Source organism: Oncorhynchus mykiss, chromosome 3 (genome assembly GCF_013265735.2).
Source record: "Oncorhynchus mykiss isolate Arlee chromosome 3, USDA_OmykA_1.1, whole genome shotgun sequence".
NCBI lineage: Eukaryota > Metazoa > Chordata > Actinopteri > Salmoniformes > Salmonidae > Oncorhynchus > Oncorhynchus mykiss.
Genome location: NC_048567.1, coordinates 43,983,838 through 43,996,153, shown reverse-complemented (window position 1 = coordinate 43,996,153; position 12,316 = coordinate 43,983,838). Strand labels below are relative to the sequence as shown.

At 42.4% G+C, this 12,316-nt stretch overlaps 1 long non-coding RNA gene across 1 annotated transcript in view; it reads right to left on the bottom strand.

Moving 5' to 3' along the window:
• Positions 1-9,195: 9,195 nt before the first annotated feature.
• The window catches only part of LOC118956122, a 43,835-nt gene continuing 40,714 nt past the window's right edge, over positions 9,196-12,316 (bottom strand). Inside the window, exon 3 of the long non-coding RNA XR_005045715.1 lies at positions 9,196-9,407. This is a non-coding gene — a long non-coding RNA (uncharacterized LOC118956122). The remainder of the gene's footprint in view (positions 9,408-12,316) is intronic.

Below are 12,316 nucleotides of genomic sequence, written 5' to 3'. Positions count from 1 at the left end.
TATTTTTGTGATGTTGAAATGCATCGACTCAAGATATGAGGGAACGCTATTTTTTATCCCTCAAGCAAATAGATTGATACATGTTAAAGAAACTAAATGTGAGGCATCCAGAAAAGTAATTATGCCCCAAAAAATAGCACCAAAATAAGGCTAAACGTTCAATTTCGGAAGTCGCCTCCTTGCTTAACTTCAATAATATTGAAGCAGCTTGTTAAACCTCTCCACTGAATTATATCAATTAACATCATGGAGCATTTTCCTTGGCCTTTGCCCCCGGTGAATGACGACTCCTCTGGGATGGGTGGCGGAGGTTAAGCCCCTCTTTGAAGATTACACTTCGCTTTCCAGTCGCCTGGTCCAGAGACTAGCCAGCCACTGTACTCCACCGCTGCAGACATTTGATAGCTCCCACAGCAAGTCATTATTACAGCTGCTGGTTAAAAAGAAAGAAAAGAGAAAGATAGGGAGTTAGGGTGACAGAGAGAGAAACACGTGATGAGAAATGGAGAAAGGTGATGGCGTATTGGGGGGGGGGGTTAAGGAGCAGAAACCTAATTAGGGTGACCCAGTGAGATAGATTAACTGTTTGTCTCTTGAGGATGAAGAGGAGAAATATGATTTTGAAAAGACTGATGTAAACTCTCTCTGGGCTACTATTTTTTTTTATTTTTTTTTATTAGGCAAGTCAGTTAAAAACAAATTCTTATTTTCAATGACAGTGGGTTAACTGCCTGTTCAGGGGCAGAACGGCAGAATGACAGATTTGTATCTTGTCAGCTCGGGGGTTTGAACTTGCAACCTTTCGGTTACTAGTCCAACACTCTAACCACTAGGCTACCCTGCCACCCCAGTTACTATGGGTAACTACTCTACATCTACACCATGGATGGGCATCTTTGATTGGGGTAGGGATCACAAAGATACAGAACTCATCATGAGGGGCTGCAGTGGCTCGTGGTTCTCCGTATCCACTTCCACCCCGGGGGGTAACTCGACCATGCTGGACGCTAGAATGACTAACCAATATTTAAAAAATTTAGCTGACACAGGCTAATTGAGTGACTGCTGATGCACAAACAAATTTTGCAATTGCACCTCGTTTATTATATTATTCTAACTCTCAAAAGTTATTTGAGACCCTGACTGTTAAAAAATATATATTTAAATGTTTTATTAAAAAAATTGTATTTGTCCACGGCTCTACAAAAGCTGTCCCCCGTCCCTGATCTACACTACCATATTGTAAGCTACTGTCTCAAAATGAATAACAATATACCACAACAATAGCCGGTGTGCAAAACATTGGGAATGGCTTCCTAATAATGAGTTACACATCCCTTTTCCCTCAGAACAGCCTCAATTCTTCGGGGCATAAACTACAAGGTGTCGAAAGCGTTCCACAGGGCTACTGGTCTGTTGACTCCAATGCTTCTCACAGTTGTGTCATGTTGGCTGGATGTCCTTTGGGTGGTGGACCATTCTTGATACACACAGGAAACTGTTGAGCGTGAAAAATCCAGCAGCGTTGCAGTTCTTGACACACTCAAACCGGTGCGCCTGGCACCTACTACCATACCCAATTCGAACGCACTGAAATCGTGTGTCTTGCCCATTCACCCGCAATGGCACACATACACAATCAATGTCTCAATTATCTCAAGGCTTAAAAATCCTTCTTTAACCTGTCATCTCCCCTTCATCTACACTGATTGACGTGGATTTCACAGGTGACATTAATAAGGGATCATAGCTTTCACCTGAATTCACATGGTCAGTCTATGTCATTGAAAGAGCAGTTGTTCGTAATGTTTTGTTCACGCAGTGTATATCACATTTGGTTGGTGGTGTCATAATTGGGGAGAACAGGCTTGTGGTAATGGCTGGAGCAGAATGGGTGGATAGGTATCAAATACATCAAACACAATGTTTCCAAAAACCAAGCCATGAGGTCGAAGGAATTGTCCGTAGAGCTTAGAGACAGGATTGTGTTGAGGCACAGATCTGGGGAAGTGGCCAAGCCAGAACCCGGACTTGAACCCGATCGAACATCTCTGGAGAGACCTGAAAATAGCTATGCAGCGATGCTGCCCATCCAACCTGACAGAGCTTAAAATGATCTGCAGAGAAGAATGGGCGAAACTCCCCAAATACAGGTGTTCCAAGCTTGTAGCGTCACACCCAAGAAGACTCGAGGCTGTAATCGCTAAAAACATGTTTTCGCTTTGTAATTATGGGGTATCGTGTGTAGATTGAATGATTTCATTATTTTAGAATAAGGTTGTAATGTAAAACAAAGTGGAAAAAGAAAAGGGGTTTGAATACTTTCCACATGCACTGTATCAGCTATGTCTTTGCCAAAACCTTTCCATAGGTAACAATTAGCCTCACCATCTCCATAACAATTTCACTCTGACAACGGCCACCGTTGTCTCCCATACCCTTTTTTTGTATTTGACCAAAGCATAACAAAAACGCAAAAAAAGCATTAGAAGCAACACTTGACTTTGTCGTTGGTTTTTGTGAGCAAATGCAATTTGAAAAGAAAAGCAATTTGTAAAACACAATCTAAAGTTCAAGTATCTTCTTAATGTCATAAAGGGAACTAACAGTGTTGTGACATCACAAAATCATGCTGCTCAAAATGATACCGCTCTTGTGGTGACCGTGGATGGTCCCCCAAGTTATTAAAACACTGAAGGTAAAGTATCAAAGTCCTATAAGAAAGATTATAAACAAACTGGTAATTAAGTAGAAGCATTCCCTTGTGTTTAATATTGCCGAGTGAGATTACAAGAGGGGGTGTTTGCTACCCGTTGTTCACACTCCTGTTTCCTGTAAGAAGATTAGTCGTCCTTCAAAGTCTCAATCATTTTCTCTCTGATATGGAATCATCTCGGGATAAATCTGCACTTAGCCTTGCACTTTCCACAAACTTGACATGAATTATTTACAACCATCTGCCACAGAATGAGAGTTAGAACAGGTCTCAAGGGGCTTAATGAACCATCATTCTCTTATCCCCCAAGCGGACTCTTCTACAGTGTACTCTCTCCGAAAGACCTGGGCACCCTTTGCTGGTGGGTAGCAGGTGCAACAGTTTGATTTATTTATTTTATTTCAGTGTCATACACCAGTTGGTGCCCAGCCCATATGAGTGGGATCCTACACAAAGGGAAGAGGCAATGTTATTTGGGGTAATAACAGTACAGCTACTTCACATTGTATCCACACCCAATCATACCAGCATGGTCATACCTCATCGTGAGTAGGGCTGCGAGGGCCTTTAACTAGGGTTGGTGTTGGCCTCTCTTCTTAGCAAGGCCCCCTCTCAGTGTTTGTGTTCCAGTCAGGGGAGTCTCCCTTCATGACGATTTATTGACACAAGATCCCTCCAGCTTGGCTGCCAGCAATTACTCGCGGCGGGAGAGTGGAGAGTAGAGAGAGTTGGGCCTGGCTCAGACATGTGCGTCTGTGTGTGCATGCTGGCTCGACTTGAGTTAACTTGACCTTGCCAGGGCTGCAACCAGTTACGACACACCAAGCAAAATGACATGTCACCCAGTCAGGCATAGCCACCCAAGTCTAAAACGGACAAAGGCCCTCAGTGGAGACTGGTGCAGTTGAAGATGTAGAGAATATGTTGCGATTTCAGACCAACATAGGACTGTTCCAGAAGTGGAAAACGATTAACTCTAAAGAAGTGGACAAGGTTTCCACATTCTCTCGAGCAGACCAGTGAATCCTCTTGGCTCCTAGGTGGAAACAACCTGTCGACTAAGGAATGGTTGTTCAAATCAAAGACCATCCTGGTAACCTTAGGAATAGTTATGTGACACTTCATCCAAAATTCAATAATGCATTAACCTGCATTCTAATGGGTCAAACAGTAGTCAGAGGTCTGTGGAGAATGGACTGTGTTGTTCAATTCGATCTCATTGCTGTGCTAACCTGTATTGGTCAAAGGTAACCTCCACAGCAGTTCAAAGCTGACCCATTGTTGTAGGGAATGGATCACCTGATCAGGTATAAGGTTTTATACCTGATCAGGGCTCCGAACTGCCAATATTTAGTCGCATTTTGCCACCCTTTGACTTGACTGTGCGAGGTACATTTTTGAATGGTCGCATCAGTGCAAGCTGCACATTCCACATGGTTACCTCACTCAAAATATCCTATCTTACAGGAGGCTAAGAACATGATTTGGTCAAACAGTAGGCTAAAGTGCATTATAGAGGTTGACTGATTAATCGACATGGCCAATTAATTAGGGCCAATTTCAAGTTTTCATAACAATTGGTAATCAGCATTTTTGGACGCCGATTACATTACATTCCACGAGGAAACTGCGAGGCAGGCTGACCACCTGTTACGCAAGTGCAGCAAGGAGCCAAGGTAAGTTTCTAGCTAGCATTAAACTTACCTTATAAAAAACAATCTTCACATAATCACTAGTTAACTACACATGGTTGATGATATTACTAGCATAACTAGCTTGTCCTGCGTTGCATATACTCAATGCGGTGCTCGTTAATTTATCATCGAATCACAGCCTACTTCGCCAAACGGGGGATGATTTAACAAATGCGCATTAGCGAAAAAAGCACAATCGTTACACGAATGTACCTAACCATAAACATCAATGCCTTTCTTACAATCAATACACAGAAGTATATATTTTTTTAAACCTGCATATTTAGTTAAAAGAAATTCATGTTAGCAAGCAATATTAACTAGGGAAATTGTGTCACTTCTCCTGCGTTCAATGCACGCAGAGTCAGGATACATGCAACAGTTTCGGCTGCCTGTCTCATTGCGAACTAATTTGCCAGAATTTTACATGATTATGACATAACATTGAAGGTTGTGAAATGTAACAGCAATATTTAGACTTAGGGTTGCCACCCGTTCGATAAAATACAGAACGGTTCCGTATTTCACTGAAAGAATAAATGTTTAGTTTTTGAAATGACAGTTTCTGAATTATTATTTTTTTAAACTTTTATTTAACTAGGCAGATCAGTTAAGACCAAATTCTGATTTTCAATGACGTCCTAGGAACAGTGGGTTAACTGCGTTTGTAACGGAATTCCTCTTCTTCAGAGGAGGAGTAGCAAGAATCAGACCATGGTGCAGCGTGGTTAGTGTCCATAATGATATACACTGCTCAAAAAAATAAAGGGAACACTTAAACAACACAATGTAACTCCAAGTCAATCACACTTCTGTGAAATCAAACTGTCCACTTAGGAAGCAACACTGATTGACAATAAATTTCACATGCTGTTGTGCAAATGGAATAGACAACAGGTGGAAATTATAGGCAATTAGCAAGACACCCCCAATAAAGGAGTGGTTCTGCAGGTGCTGACCACAGACCACTTCTCAGTTCCTATGATTCCTGGCTGATGTTTTGGTCACTTTTGAATGCTGGCGGTGCTTTCACTCTAGTGGTAGCATGAGACGGAGTCTACAACCCACACAAGTGGCTCAGGTAGTGCTGCTCATCCAGGATGGCACATCAATGCAAGCTGTGGCAAGAAGGTTTGTTGTGTCTGTCAGCATAGTGTCCAGAGCATGGAGGCGCTACCAGGAGACAGGCCAGTACATCAGGAGACGTGGAGGAGGCCGTAGGAGGGCAACAACCCAGCAGCAGGACCGCTACCTCCGCCTTTGTGCAAGGAGGAGCAGGAGGAGCACTGCCAGAGCCCTGCAAAATGACCTCCAGCAGGCCACAAATGTGCATGTGTCTGCTCAAACGGTCAGAAATAGACACCATGAGGGTGGTATGAGGGCCCGACGTCCACAGGTGGGGGTTGTGCTTACAGCCCAACACCGTGCAGGACGTTTGGCATTTGCCAGAGAACACCAAGTTTGGCAAATTCACCACTGGCGCCCTGTGCTCTTCACAGATGAAAGCAGGTTCACACTGAGCACATGTGACAGACGTGACAGAATCTGGAGACGCCGTGGAGAACGTTCTGCTGCCTGCAACATCCTCCAGCATGACCGGTTTGGCGGTAGGTCAGTCATGGTGTGGGGTGGCATTTCTTTGGGGGGCCGCACAGCCCTCCATGTGCACGCCAGAGGTAGCCTGACTCCAATTAGGTACCGAGATGAGATCCTCAGACCCCTTGTGAGACCATATGCTGGTGCGGTTGGCCCTGGGTTCCTCCTAATGCAAGACAATGCTAGACCTCATGTGGCTGGATTGTGTCAGCAGTTCCTGCAAGAGGAAGGCATTGATGCTATGGACTGGCCCGCCCGTTCCCCAGACCTGAATCTAATTGAGCACATCTGGGACATCCTGTCTCGCTCCATCCACCAACGCCACGTTGCACCACAGACTGTCCAGGAGTTGGCGGATGCTTTAGTCCAGGTCTGGGAGGAGATCCCTCAGGAGACCATCCGCCACCTCATCAGGAGCATGCCCAGGCGCTGTAGGGAGGTCATACAGGCACGTGGAGGCCACACACACTACTGAGCCTCATTTTGACTTGTTTTAAGGACATTACATCAAAGTTGGATCAGCTTGTAGTGTGGTTTTCCACTTTAATTTTGAGTGTGACTCCAAATCCAGACCTCCATGGGTTGATAAATTTGATTTCCATTGATAATTTGTGTGATTTTGTTGTCAGCACATTCAACTATGTAAAGAAAAAAGTATTTAATAAGAATATTTCATTCATTCAGATCTAGGATGTGTTATTTTAGTGTTCCCTTTATTTTTTTGAGCAGTGTATTTAATAAATCAACTGAACAAAATTACAAAAGTACAAACAAACAACCGAACAGTCCCGTATGGTGAGAACACTAACACAGGATACAACCACCCACAAAACACAATAGAAAACAGGCTACCTAAATATGGCTCCCAATCAGAGACAACGACTGACACCTGCCTCTGATTGAGAACCATACTAGGCCAAACACATAGAAATATAACAACGGAACAAAACATAGAAAAAACAACATAGAATGCCCACCCCAACTCACGCCCTGACCAACTAAAATAAAGTCATAAAAAAGGAACTAAGGTCAGAACGTGACAGCCTTGTTCAGGGGCAGAAAGACAGATTTTTACCTTGTCAGCTCAGGGATTCAATCTTTTAACCTTTTGGTTACTAGTCCAATTCTCTAACCGCTAGGCTACCTGCCGCCCCAAAATTTGACCATATTAATGACCAAAGGCTCGTATTTCTGTGTGTTTATTATAATTATGTCTATGATTTGATATTTGATAGAGCAGTCTGACTGAGCGGTGGTAGGCAGCAGCAGGCTCGTAAGCATTCATTCAAACTTTACTGTGTTTGCCAGCAGCTCTTAGCAATGCTTGAATCACAGTTCTGTTTATGACTGGATGCAATGTTCAGACATTCACAGAAGTATCTACAGCATAACACAATCATCGAAATCGGAAAAATGTAGGCTACATTTGCCCTAACGCTAACTGAGGAAAGAGTGACTTAACACAAGAGGACATATTTGTATTACTCTCGCTGACAAACTACAATATGAATTAGCTAATAGAAATGACTATTTATAATTAGTCACATCACGGGTAAGCTCACCATTGATCGAAATAATTGAGTAAAACACTCTCTAGAAATCTAAAGTAATCCGAAGATGGGTAGTTTCAGCGCACTGCCAAGCTTTTTTCTCCTCACAGAAACCAAAGATAAGAGGAGACAAGATGAGTTTGGTCTGTTTATAGTATGCATGTTGGATAGAAATACCTATCGTTCACATCCCACCATTCATTTCTGGAAGTCCTCGAAAAATGAGTGAACACTTACTCACCTCATTCTGTTATAACAGCTTTGGGCCAACAGACGATTGTATGTCAACAAACATGGCTACACACAGCTGGAATTAGCTTAGCTCATAATCAGTACAACCTTCAAAAAAGTATTTTACACACATAATATGTGCCCATTACAATCTATGCAAGAATCAGAATGCATGATTTGTCACCCTAATTGAAATCATGTGAATAAAACAGTAAATATATAAATAATTACCACAGAAAACATTTTCTGATAGTGATTTATTGATACAAGGGGCGCGTGCCGGCAGTCAATCACGTAACCTCTCACTCCCACTCTGAGCCATTCAGTGTTGTTGTTTATGTATGTTAGCTAGTGAGCTAAGCTGTAGCATTAGCAATGTCTTTCAAAAGGAGACAACTCACAAATGTGGAAATTCTGGAGATTTTTTAAAATTCTGACAATAAATCTGATTATGAAAGTCAGGAATCAGATTATGACAGTGAGGAGCTGCCCCCCAACCTTGTAGCCATTGAGCCTGAATCTGAGGATTCCTTGTCCACTGACAAAGTCCCAGGTCCCTTTGAAGATGCTGGTGGTGATGGAGGCAGACCGACAGTGGATGAAGTACAGGAGTTCTGTGGCCCTGTTTGCTTTGATGAGTCCCAGTCTGGAGTGCAACGCCCCTTGCCATTTCCATCTGAGGCAGAGTGCTTAAAGTTGTTTCTGACAGAGGAGCTGGTGGGAGATTTAGTAGAGGAGACCAATCGCTTTGCCTTAGAGCTACAGGAGAAGAGAGCCAGGAGTGGGGGGTAAACTCGCTAAATGGGTGACAACCACAATTAGTGAAATGTATACCTTCCTGGTGACAGTCCTTCTCATGGGGATAGTAATGAAGAACTCCCTAAGAGAATACTGGAGCACAGATCCTTTGTTTGCAACTCCCTTATTTGCCACCCTCTTTTCCCAAGACCGCTTTCATGTTCTGCTGCTATGACTGTTATAATCTCCACCCGGCACAGCCAGAAGAGGACTGGCCATCCCACATATGCTCTCTCTAATTCTCTCTTTTTCTCTCTCTCTCGGAGGACCTGAGCCCTAGGACCATGCCCCAGGAATACCTGACATGATGACTCCTTGCTGTCCCCAGTCCACCTGACTGTGCTGCTGCTCCAGTTTCAACTGTTCTGCCTTATTATTATTCGACCATGCTGGTCATTTATGAACATTTGAACATCTTGACCATGTTCTGTTATAATCTCCACCTGGCACAGCCAGAAGAGGACTGGCCACCCCACATAGCCTGGCTCCTCTCTAGGTTTCTTCCTAGGTTTTGGCCTTTCTAGGGAGTTTTTCCTAGCCACCGTGCTTCTACACCTGCATTGCTTGCTGTTTGGGGTTTTAGGCTGGGTTTCTGTACAGCACTTTGAGATATCAGCTGATGTACGAAGGACTATATAAATACATTTGATTTGATTTGATTTGACTGCATTTCATCAACAATGCTACTGCCATCCTAAATGACCCGTTATATAAAATAAGAAATGTCAACAGATGGCAGTAAAGTGGCATGACAAACGAGACATCCATGTCCTCTCCACTGTCCATACAGCAACCATTTCGGCCACAGGAAAGGTGGACCACCTGATGGGAGAGAGAAAAATCAAACCAGACTGCGTGCTTGACTATAACCTCAAAATAGGGGCAGTGGATAAGGCGGACATGATAAACAGCTTAGTGGAATGAACTCAGAAAATGACCAAGTGGAATAAGAAGATATTTTTCCAGGGTAGCTTCAAAATACAACAAGCCAATACTTCTCTGACGAAATTAGCATTGTTTTACAGAGCTCATAGAATAATGTAGCTAGCTACTTAAGCACGATTGAATATAATACCATAAAGGTTATGAAATGAGTAACGTTACCCTGGTTACCACAGTTATAAGGAATATACACAAATATATTATGCTCCATACACACAGTGAGATACAGTAGAAACAGTATAACATGACATACAGAAACTATTATAACGTTATAAGGCACTTACTTTGATAGAAACGCACACATTTCCAAAGTTATTATTGATAACGAAAACAACAATGAATGCGATGCAGGCAACAGACGGAAAATGTGGAACATGTATGTGCAGGACGAGAGAAGAGCAAATGTCTGCAGACTTGAACTGCACAAACAATTGGGAAGTGTTTGGGGAATTTTGTCCGGGTCAGAAATGTCAAAGAAATGTATTGGTCTGCAAAAGTAAAAATTACCACTTTTATGTGAATGAATGAGGCGGAACACACCTCAATTCAAATTGTTCTTTGAAAATCACATTCTGGAATGGAGAGAACGTTCTAACATCACGTGCATAAAAAAACTCACGCTGGGACGACCGTTAGAAATATTTGGAACTCACGCATGAAAGGGTTAATACCAAACTTGTTTGCTATCTGTAAATACAAACAAAATTGTTAAATTACGAGCCTAGTTGATTTAGCCAGGGGAAAAGCCAGGAACCTTCCCACATGTTTGGCTGAGATAATGAATGGGCTGGACATGCCGAGAGATTAGTTTGGATTGGTCTACCATGTAGCATGCTTCTCTCTATAACATGAGCTATTCAGTATGTGTAGGTAATGCTTTCTAACACCGCTTTTTTTTATATTGAGAAGAGCTGCAAACGTGTTGCTAATAATCTCCACTTTCTGGAAAACCGAATTCTGGCGTTGTATAAATCAAATCAAACTTTATTGGTCACATAGACATGGTTAGCAGGTGTTAACGCGAGTGTAGAAAAATACTTGTGCTTCTACAGTTGAAGTCGGAAGTTTACATACACCTTACCAATTAGATTTAAACTCAGTTTTTCACAATTCCTGACATTTAACTTAATCCAGGTCAGTTAGGATCACCACTTAATTTTAAGAATGTGAAATGTCAGAATAAGAGTAGAGAGAATGATTTATTTCAGCTTTTATTTATTTCATCACATTTCCAGCAGGTCAGAAGTTAACATACACTCAATTAGTATTTGGTAGCTTTGCCTTTAAATTCTTTAACTTGGGTCAAACGTTTCGGGTAGCCTTCCACAAGCTTTCCACAATAAATTGGGTGAATTTTGGCCCATTTCTCGTGACAGAGCTGGTGTAACTGAGTCAGGTTTGTAGGCCTCCTTGCTCGCACAGTTCTGCCCACAAATTCTCTATGGGATTGAGGTCAGGGCTTTGTGATGGCTACTACAATACCCTGACATTGTTGTTCTTAACCTTTTGTGACTAGGGGGCAGTATTTTCATTTTTGGAGAAAAAAAACGTTCCCTTAGTAAACGGGATATTTTGTCAGGACAAGATGCTAGAGTATGCATATAATTGCCATCTTAGGATAGAAAACACTCTGAAGTTTCCAAAACTGTAAAAATATTGTCTGTGAGTATAACAGAACTGATGTTGCAGGCGAAAGCCTGAGAAAAATCCAATCCGGAAGTGCCTCATGTTTTGAAAGCACTGCGTTCCAATGCATCCCTATTGAGCAGTGAATGGGCTATCAACCAGATTACTCTTTCTCCGTATTCCCGAAGGTGTCTACAGCATTGTGACGTAGTTTTACGCATTTATGTTGAAGAATACCCGTAGGCGGCTACATTGCGTAAGTGGTCACCTGACGGCTCCCGCATAAAATACAGAGGTAGCCATTACCCCAATCGGTCCTACTGAAAAACGAATTGTCCCGATGGATATATTATCGAATAGATATTTGAAAAGCACCTTGAGGGTTGATTATAAACAACGTTTGCCCATGTTTCTGTCGATATTACGGAGCTAATTTGGAATATTTTTCGCCGTTTTCGTGACTGCAATTTCCGGGCGATTTCTCAGCCAAACGTGAAGAACAAACGGAGCTATATCGCCTACAAAAATAATATTTTTGGAAAAAAGGAACATTTGCTTTCTAATTGGGAGTCTCGTGAGTGAAAACATCGGAAGCTCATCAAAGGTAAACTATTTCATTTGATTGCTTTTCTGATTTCCGTGACCAAGTTACCTGCTGCTAGCTGGACAAAATGCTATGCTAGGCTATCGATAAACTTACACAAATGCCTGTCTAGCTTTGGCTGTAAAGCATATTTTGAAAATCTGAGACGACAGGGTGATTAACAAAAAGCTAAGCTGTGTCTCAATATGTTTCATTTGTGATTTTCATGAATAGGAATATTTTCTAGGAATATTTATGTCCGTTGCGTTATGCTAATTAGTGTCAGATGATGACAACGGTCCCGTTCACGGGAAGGGGTGTCACTAGTTAAGCCATTTTGCCACAACTTTGGAAGTATTCTTGGGGTCATTGTCTATTTGGAAGACCCATTTGCGACCAAGCTTTAACTTCCTGACTGATGTCTTGAGCTGTTGCTTCAATATAGCCACATAATATTCCTACCTCATGATGCCACCTATTTTGTGAAGTGCACCAGTCCCTCCTGCAGCAAAGCACCCCCACAACATAATGCTTCCACCCCTGTGTTCCACGGTTGGGATGGTGTTCTTCGGCTTGCAAG